Below are 10,353 nucleotides of genomic sequence, written 5' to 3'. Positions count from 1 at the left end.
ATACAGAAAGGATAAGTTATTTAAACCAACTAATCTGTCTTATCTAATTCATCTTATTAAACAACAACATAACACTGAAGCTTCCTGGTTTTAAAAACTCTTCAACTTGACCTCAGTAGTTATTTATCACTTTAAGCTAATTTTTAAGTGTGGTTTCTATTTGTCATACTGTGACATAAAAATCTTTCCATTGTTTGCTTTGGCTGCCTAATATATAGATAATATATTGTTATTTCAGGGCCAGTGTTGAGAGAAATTATATTACCAAGAATTGTTTGGAAGATAATGTTTTCCACATGTTCTAATAGTGTGTTTCCAAAACCTCAAAAGAGCAACCACCGTCTGAACTGCCTCTGGTCATTCATATAGCGTTTCTACACATTTTACATTTCAAAATTCCACAGTCTTCCACACCCAATTTCCCAGAGGTCTCAGCCCTTCTCTATGCAAAAGGAAGGAAGCACAGAAAAAAGAGAAAAAGAAAAAATCTGACAAATTGGAAGAAGGGAGAAAGGGTGGGAGGAAACGTGGAAGGAAAGAAAGAGCATAGAAGTAGGGAAAGGAATGAAAAAGGATACTGGTTAAGAACAAAGTCAATATAAGATAAGCACATGCAAAAGAAGAGACAAAAGGAAGGAAGGAAGAAGGGTAAATATACGCACATATGTCTAAAGGTAGAGTAAGCAACTTTAGTGTCCTTAGTGTTGAAGATCGGTTCGTACAACTTTTTTCAAGCAATGGCCAAAACAGGAGATTTTATATATTTTAAGATAGATACATGTATATAACCTGTTTGTATAATAGTTTGCTGAAACAGTTGTTAAAAAAGACGAAAGGAACATGTTTTCCAATTAGTCTATGCCCCTGTTGAGATCAAATGTCAGTGATGTAACAGGAATGATTCCCCTCTAAAGGCGAAGCCCTCCGATGAAGTTTAGAAAAGGAACTCTTTCCCATTCAACTTTCTGTTGCCAGTGGCCTTTTTTCACGAACGTCCACAATCCGTCCTGCGCATGCACGACTAGATATATATCTGGGTTTCTATAAATAATGTAATTATGGTACTAAAATCGCTTATATCTATCCTTTACTCACTAAACAATGCTAATAAACATATTTTTTTAAGTTTTTTTACTTTTCTGACACATTTTTTGTGCTTTTTACATTTTCTCCGTTAAACTGCTTCTCTGACCTCATCATCGGGCATACTCAAAGATGATGATTAAACCATGTTTATCTTTATTTTTGTTGTTTCTTTCTTTAGATTACGCACTATATACCATAATTCTACATGAAAGGAAAACATCAAATTAAAAAAGACTAGATTTATGTTTAAATCCAAATATGAAAAAGTTAGCTCCCGGAAGTAGCATAGGATCCCATAGCCGGTGCAGATTGGGCAGAGATGAGTGATAAAACAGAAAGGATTTTAAGGTGATTTTTATCAGGAAATAAATTACTACAGTGGACTAGACCTCCTGGGGCCTGCTAAGCTAACCCATACTCTTTCAGACTTATCACAGTTTAATGCAATTCTGAATCATTATTCATTTTTCCCCATACAACTGAATGAAACTGCACTGTTTTGACTGCATTTAACATCTTTGCATCAGGGTTTATTCACATTTTATCTACTATTATTTTAAAGGTGTCATGATCTGGCCTGTTTGCTCTCCCTTAATTAGTCATTACTTTCACCTGTCTGTTTTCCCTCCCTGCCTCATTATTATTTATTCCTCTCACCTGTTTCCTCTTGGTTATATTCAGTTCAGCCTGAGCATTCAGTGCCAGATCATTACTTGTCTTTCTGTTAGCCTGCCTGTTAGTTTTGTTCCATGGTTCGTGTCCTGGATCCTAGCAGCCAGTGGAAAGAGGGTTTTTGTGTTTGTCTCGTCTTCTGATCGTCCACTGTTCCTCCCCCGCGGAGTCCTCTGGGTTTTTGGCTCATTATGTGGGGAGGTTCCGTTTTTATCCAGTAAGCCTGGCTCCAGGGAGGAGACCAGTTTAAAGTCCTGCTTCAAGTTCCAGTTCCACGTCCTGTCTCGGCTATCTCTTCCACTGAGCCTGCCTGTCTGCACCTGATCCTGTCTGCTCCTTTGCGTGGCCACCTGGTCATGCTTCTGGTCCCAGTTAGACTCTGTACCCTCCTTTCCCGGAGCTCTGTTAAAGCCTGGAAGCCTGGATCCTGCTACCTGTTCTGTTCCTGCCAGATCTGCAACCTGTTCTGTCTGATCTGCATCCCTGATCAGGATCGGCTTCCCCAGACTCCTCCAGAGCTGCAGCACTGGGGACACTCTGGGTGACGCGAGCTGCGTCAGCTGTCAGCCTATTGTCTGGATTGCACCCCTCAAGGGGTATGGACTGAACTGCTAAACCAGGTAAGTGACTCACTGAGAACATCATCTTCAGTCAGATGATCGTGGTCACTTACCTGTGTTTCTCCCCTTGAGTGTCTGAGATTGGGCGGTGCCCCGCCCCCCCCGCCTGCAGTGTCGGCGAGCCACAGCTCCGCTTTTGTTTTGTTTGTTTATTTAATCAACCTTTTGAACTTTCCTACTGACTGTCTCTCCTTGAATACTGGGTCCATCTGTCCTTGGTTCATGAAAAAAGGACACTTTCAATGCAACAAGCCTTCTCAAATATCCCTCAGAGACTCTTTAGCGGTTTGTGTGCATGTCATTCATAAAGGTTCTTCCTCCCTTGGCCTCCACATTACTTGCCATCTGAAACATCTTTGGCTAATTTAAAAATGTTTTGGTGAGCAAATTAATATATAAAAACATTTTTCTTTGGAGTTTTTTTTTTCTGCTAAGACTTATGTGAATTACCTGACAAGCAGATCTACAAGTAGATTAGTGAATCTAATATTGAAGTTGAGAGTTTGATTCTACGGACTACGTTGATAAAAGTATCTCAGAAGGGGAAGAATGAGGATCTACCAGATGTACTGTAGCACTGCGGGAGTTCTTGCCATGCAGCTAAATCTGCTTTGGGAGGTGAGGATTTACAATCTGATGCAGCTCAGTGATAAAAGATAGCCCAAATAAAATATCTGTGGTAGTACAACCTTTTTTTTACACGGTCATTATTTTATCTAGCTGTACTGACAGATTTAAAAAAAAATTGGTTTGAAAGAAAGCATGCAAATGTTTAAGTTATCATTTTTCATCTAGACTGTGTAATCTGTTTCACTGTTTGCATAATGTGTTGCCTTATGAAGGACCCCCCAATTTAAATAGGTTTCTGCTAGCCCAGAAACAATCATTTTTAAAAATGGATGAATGTTTTGTTAAGGCTAAAGTTTAACAATCGTTTAATCTTACAACTTGTCTCAAAATTTAATTTTTTTTTCAAAGTATTACCGGTTAAAAAGAAAAGCTAAATATAAAACTGGAGAAATCTGGGATGTATTCACCATCAGAGTTTCTGTTTAAGCTTTGCTCTGCCACAAAATTAAACGAAGGTAGAATGTATGAATCCCTGAAAAAAAAAAGTATCATTACATTTTGCACTTAGAGGAAACCTAAACCAGGAGTATATAATGATAAAATGATTTTATTACTTTTGCAAAAATATACTCATAGCTTTTTTCTATTCACATTTTTAAGCTCTATTCTCAAAGCTTAACCATTTCCAGAACAGCACAAAACATTCGGCCTTAAAAATAAGACTCAGACAGTGTAGAATTTTAAGTTGAACTTAAGTTTAAACAATCGGCACTGATCAGTATGCATATTTTCCGTAATGAGATAGCGAGGAAAGAAGTATTTGTAGAAAAAAAAAGCTCTAAAGAGAAAATAAGTCCACCATGGCGCACATAGCTGACTAATGTAGCGTTTTCCACCATGCCAACTTGAGATTAAACTCAGATGTTTGTTCCAAATTCCATCCTTGAAGGCCACATAAGAACAACGCAAAGCAGAGGATCAACAATCAAGTCCTCATAGATTAAAAAAAACACTAAGTCCATGTGTGAGTTTTTATGGGTTTTCTTTTTCTTTCAGTAGGCCCAAATTTGGACTTTGCACCCCCACCCCCCCAGTGGAAAAAATTCAGCATGCATCTGTTTTTTTCAGGAAAGAGGTTTTCAGCCAGTGTTTGCCTCTTAAATGGCGCCCGACATGAGATGACCATAGTTTCGCGACACAGCTGCTAAACCTCAACTGGGTGTCCCACTGCATGGCTCCCTAATGACAGCTGGCAGTGAGAGTGCTCTGGATCTACTTTTGCTGGCTGGATTCGAACCAGCAACCTTCCAGTCAGATGTGCAACCCCCCCCCCTCAAGCTCCCAAACTCGCTGTCGCCACAAATTCTTCCCCAATCACTGACACAATCCCCCGGCAGAATATAAGGCGAAGGCTAAACCACAATGAAGTCAGTGTTTAGGTCTTGCTGCTCGCTTGCCAACTTCTCCACCACACTGGTTTCTCATTCCAGTGCAACCTCGTTGACTTTTCTCATGCACACATTCACATACGGACTCCTGTTAGGAGAAACCAACAGGGAAAGCACATACACTGTAGGACCTCGGCCACATGCATCCAGGCACACACTCCAACCAGAGTCACGCCATACCGACAAGACTCATTGCCATGCTTAAACCTCATTCCTCTGGCAGGTTCCCCTCCATGTCCAGTGATTTTACATTTCTAACCTTTCTCTACTAGAAAATCAGGGAAGGCTTTGAATAATGTAAAGGTAATGTATTTGTTTCCTGCATTGAACTATGTGCAAATATGTACGCAGGACCCCTTAGGATTGCAACCTTTAAGAGCAAAGTTTTATAGAAACCTATGCAGAATTAACTTTTCAGACATGAAACTTTTTTAATGAACTTGTGTAAATATCCATGACATTTCCGTGTTGATGGATTCAAACTCACACCCGGTATGAGACACACTCATCAGGCTTTCTTCTTCTCACATTTGCCTCCACTGTTGCCCTGGTCTGGCCTCTCACTCCCTGTATTTTTTTTCTTGCTCCCTCCTCTCTTGTCTTCCCTCCCTCTAACTCCTTCCTGTGGTTTTCCTCTCCCAGTCCTCCAGCAGAGCATACCTCTCCCGTTCCTTGCTCCTCCCACTCCTTTTCTCCTCTCTCACATACTCTATACAACATTGCATTTTTAACTCTCTTCTTTTACTCCTTTCCAGTTTTGTTACTTGCTTTGAAATGTCTTTTTGCATCTTTGCATACTTCTTTATGTACAAACACCTTCTTTTGGAACTCTATTAAAAAGAATGTAGAAGAGTTATCAGTATAAGGGTTTCATCTGCAAGCCTCAAAGATTGTATTTTGGAATCAAGCACCACAAAATATCACCATTCAAAAAATTATACTTTTGATTTTTAGGGAATTGTATGCTTTGGCTTTTTACATTGCAAGCCCTTTTAAGGAATTCTGGAATGTCCCTGCTACTACAAGGGTAACAGGGACTTTGTTTTTGTGATCTGAAGGCACACACAGCCGAGAAGAAAGAGGCCGCCTATTAAGGCTGAAGTGTCTGCACGAGACATTGAAATTGGACACCTGTTTGAAGAGGACGGGGCAAAAACAAAAGGAAAGAATAGTTGGTAAGAAGCAGCACTGAGAGGGGCTGAGGTGGTCTTTATACCATGAGGAAAAATAAATGTATCATTTAGACAACAAGGGAGAGAGGGAAGAAAAAACATTGTGCCCTTCTTTGTTAACCCTAACCCTAACCCAGTGAATAATACTTCACTTTCAGACATACATTTTCAGGCATACGTAATAACCAGCACCCATTCCTGGTTTGCATTTGGCCACATCGGGTATTGCTGGGATTTTCCAAAGTTTTTTTCACTGCAATTCTCACATATTTTTGGCAGTTGGTGTTCATAGAAAAAAATAGAATACCCTGTATTACCCCATAGTGATATTAGTTCCACATTTCCTTTATTCATATTTACCTCTACACTCTATTATATCTGACGGGTACCACTGCAGCCCAATGCTCAGTATGATGTCAATGCCAGTAATCAGGATGCTGACCTTCCTTCATGACGTAAAATATGGTTGTTACAGGAAAACGAGGGAGAAGTGGGTTGAAAACCTCAAACAGAAATTGCAGGACATGTACTCCCACCCTTTCCTCTCATCACACTTTTCCCATTATTTGTCTCGGTTTTACCCTCCCACTCTCTCTCCCTCTGGCTCTCTTGCATCTCAACAGTGCTAAATGATGCAACTCTGCAGACCGAGTATGCAATAGCGCCCAGTAGAGCCTGTAGATTGTCTTACACTGACACGGGCGTCTTCACCCCTTAGAAAGGGAGTGACGCTGGCCATCGGGGGAAAGAGGAGTGGGGAGTATACCCTCACAAGGAGGAGCCAATTTTTTCACTTGAATACCATATTACAGACCTTCAAAATAACTTAAAAAGTTAATATCATTCAACCGAAGGTTTTAAAACATAGATTCAGTCAAACTAAGGAAAAAGAACTGAGCCTATAAATTTAAACTAAACTTACTTGTACTCCAAAGAAACCAAAAACTATTACCTGTTTTAATTACAAAATGGACCTAACTTAAAGAATAGGATCAATTTATCATGTCAACACATTACATATTAATGCAAAGTAAAGTAGTATGTTCTGAACTTCAAGCAAACACCAAAATCTGCCGCTTTAACAGATTTAATGCACAACCATAGGCATCAGGTTTTCTCATCTCAACCATTATACCACACATTTTTAAACTGGCTAACAAACAATTGTGAAAACATTGTCTACTTGGCTAGTTTGGTTGATTAAAGGGGGTAGTTTTGATTTGCAATTTAATTTTATTATGAGTTAAACCAGGTATAGATCCCCAGATTAGAGTATTTTGAGAGGGAAATGTCTTACCAATGACCACCTTATGGCTTTCTTTAACATAAAAAAAAGAAATAAACATTTAGACAACAAAGATCAACTTAGAGATAAGATTTTTGTTAGTGTTTCAATTTGGGCTGTAATTTGTTGGTTTTCCACAGGAAAAATAACCATAAAGAAAAATGTAATTCCCACTAGAATATCAATGCAGTTTTCCTGTCCTTGTTCCTGATTATCTATAATGCTAAAATAGAAGATCTCAACTCCTTGTACTTCTTACTCAACTTTGAAGGTCTTTATCCTTTTCTTCTCACCATCTTGCCTGTAATTTTCTCTATTTATGTGTTTGTTGAATAATCGGTAGCAAAAAAAAAAAAGTTTTAATTTAAACCAAATTGATCCGCTAAACTACTGTTCATTCTCTTGCCTTGTAGTTAATTCCAAATCAGCACAATCAAAATGTAACCTAATCATAATCCAGCTTAATTCAAAAACAATCAGGGTCAGTATCAATTATTAAATTCTTCTACAACTGAAATGATTCCTAGATTGAATTGAGCTTCAGTTTCAGTTTGGTCGATCATCATATATCTGCAAAAGAAACCAGGCAATGGTGAAAGGGAGGGCTCCCTTTTGACAGGAAGAACCCTGCAGGAGAACCCGTCTCCGACTCAGGGAGGACCCCATCTTCATCAACCAGCTGCAGCCAAGAGTACAGGAAAAAGACACAGACAAACACAATAACAGAGACCAGACTCAGGAAAGACGACCATCTGCCTCAACTGACTGGAGGTGAAAGCACAGGAAAGAGACACAAAGGGGCAGAAAAGTAACAGGACATGGGTACCAGCAATGAGAAGATAAAACTGCAGTTATGAGCTTTAAAAGTACTTCCACAGACAAAAAGCAATGAGGATAAAGACAGCAGATCAAAGACAGGTGGACATTAGAGAAGGTCTAAGTCTAAAAAGACATTCCTAAAATGTTCAGCTACTGACCCACAAAAAAGAACCAGAATAAACCCATGACCCACATTATTAATTGGAATATAAATATTTGATTATAATCAATTAACCTTTGGTATAGTAGCAATGAAAACAGCATCAAAAACCAATGTATTTGATTTCATCTATTTCTAAGAGGTTCTTTTATATTAATAAACACACAAATATGCTTAATTGTAATTATTTAGTGTTTAGTTGATTTTCTGCATGGATCTAAAGACCCCATACTTGTTCTTTTGGAATGCCAAGTAGGGTCATGACCCAAACTTTGGGAACCAATGAAATACAACCAAAAATCAAAAAAAATACAACCTGTAATCTATATCATATATAAATATTAGTTGTGTACTAACGTTTTGTCTTCGATAAGAAAAATTTGTTTTAAAAAAATCATATAGTTTAAGAAAAATGTTCTTTGCTAAGTGTATTTAATGTTCCTTTATCTGTTCCCAATTTTAAGTAACACACCAACTTATGTTATACAGATCTGTCACTGTAATATATTTCTCTAGAAACTCAATTTTTAAGCCAGTATAAAAATGAACATAATTGAAGCAGGAGAAAAAAATATATAGATGGTTTTCAAGAATAAATACTAAGGTCCTATATTCCAGTGTATTCTCATTATCAGTTCGTACGAAATCGTACGAAAATTAATTTCATACGTTTTGGACGTTTTTTTCGTCGTATTTTTACGTCTTGCCCCGAAACAAGATATCCTTGCGCATGCGCATCTTACGCACCATTCAATAACATAGAATTTAACATACAAATAACCCTGACCCTAAGATACAAAACAGCAAGCAACCTAGTGAGAGACATCAAGAAGTAATTATTGCACTGTTTTTCCCAGTTTTACGTCCGTCCGCGGATCTGCTTTTTTCGTCTGTCTGGCTGCGCATGCGCACTGATCTGTTTTTTCGAGGAAAAACGTCCAAAACGTACGAAATACTTGGCATAATTTTTCGTAGGATTTCATACGAATTGATAATGAGAATATGTTGTATATTCAGACCAAAATTTAAACCATTTGGCTCACGAGCAAAGCACAATATTACCCTTAACAGGTTGCCGACATGCCGAAATGTGGTAGTGGCAGTATTAGACTACCGAAAGGCTTTTTAGGGCGACATGGGCCTAATTAAAGGCTAGTTGGGAAATCCTGAAAATAAACCTGTGAGAGGGTAGAAAGGCATGAGAGGGGGACAGAGAGGTTATCTGGTGGCAGGTCAACATCTAGCATTCAGAAAGTGCTACCATAAAGCGGCTAAGATCTTAGCATTTCCATGTGTCACATGAAAAAGTCAAAGCACAGATAAAATACTGAATGAAAGGATTTAATATCTGTAAAAGATATTGATCCAATGTGACTGGAATCTATTCTGCAAAGAAAAGTCCACAAAAATTATATCTGTATAGGGTTTGTACTTACAAATTGCTAAAAAAGATCATCAACTGCAATGGGTTTAAAACTATTGTTATTTCTGTTATTAAATAAGATAAATCTTGAATGCTTATTTTTGAGATTTTACTTCTGCCTAATCAATGGCACATATTTCTCATAATGCTGGTGAAGATTCCCAGTCATTCAGGTCATAGTCATTCCAAAAAAGTTAAAAAACAATCCACTGGACTTTGTTTCCCAGTTGGAAGATGTTTCGCTTTATAGAGGCCATATAGGCTTTATAGAGTGGACCAAAGAAACTCAAACTCAATGCTTTCTGACATTTTGAATTGGATGGGAAGCGAAACGTCTATAAACTTGGAAACAATGTCCAGTGGATTGTTTTTTAACTGCTTAGGAAACTCTCATCATGATAATATGCAACTGATTTTGGGACACCCAACCAGATGTTACCAAATCTTGTATTGTTATTATTGTTATTAGTGGGGCAACAGCTACCTCTCAACACTGATGCTTTATTCTATCAGTTACAAGGGCAAATGGGTAAAAGATTATGTGAAGAACAGAATGAGGAGGAAACAAACAGACTGAAAAAACCCGTATGACTAAAATTCCTTTATACCATACAAAGAAAACAGAAGCAAATAAAGACAGGAAACAAGTAAATTTCTCCAAACAAATCCACGATGAGCCTAAGTCCCAGATATGAATCTACTTTTAGTAGCGTTATCTTTCCATTTCCATTCAGATTGTTGTTTGACTGTTTTTTTTTTCTCTTTTCCACATTTCTCTCTTTTTTTATTTCCTAGCATCGCTCTTTCATTCCTGCTGTCATCCAGACCCAGAACACATAAACACATGTGTCTCACATTCCTCTGTGCACAGCAGATTCACCCAATTTATTTTCACTGTGTGTGTGTCTCCTCATGAGTTTGTGTGAGCCAAGCCAGTAAATAATAACCAATCCCAGCTGTGTACTGTAGCCTGTCCGTCTTGTTCGCAGTTAGGAAACATAGCTGGTAAAAGATAAAGGCTCCATGAAATGTGACCATGGATGGATGGATGGATGGATGGATGGATGGATGGATGGATGGATGGATGGATGGATGGAT

This window comes from Cyprinodon variegatus, unplaced genomic scaffold, assembly GCF_000732505.1.
Source record: "Cyprinodon variegatus isolate N-32 unplaced genomic scaffold, C_variegatus-1.0 Scaffold278, whole genome shotgun sequence".
In the NCBI taxonomy this organism is placed as follows: Eukaryota; Metazoa; Chordata; class Actinopteri; order Cyprinodontiformes; family Cyprinodontidae; genus Cyprinodon; species Cyprinodon variegatus.
Note: the sequence above shows the minus strand (reverse complement) of the source record.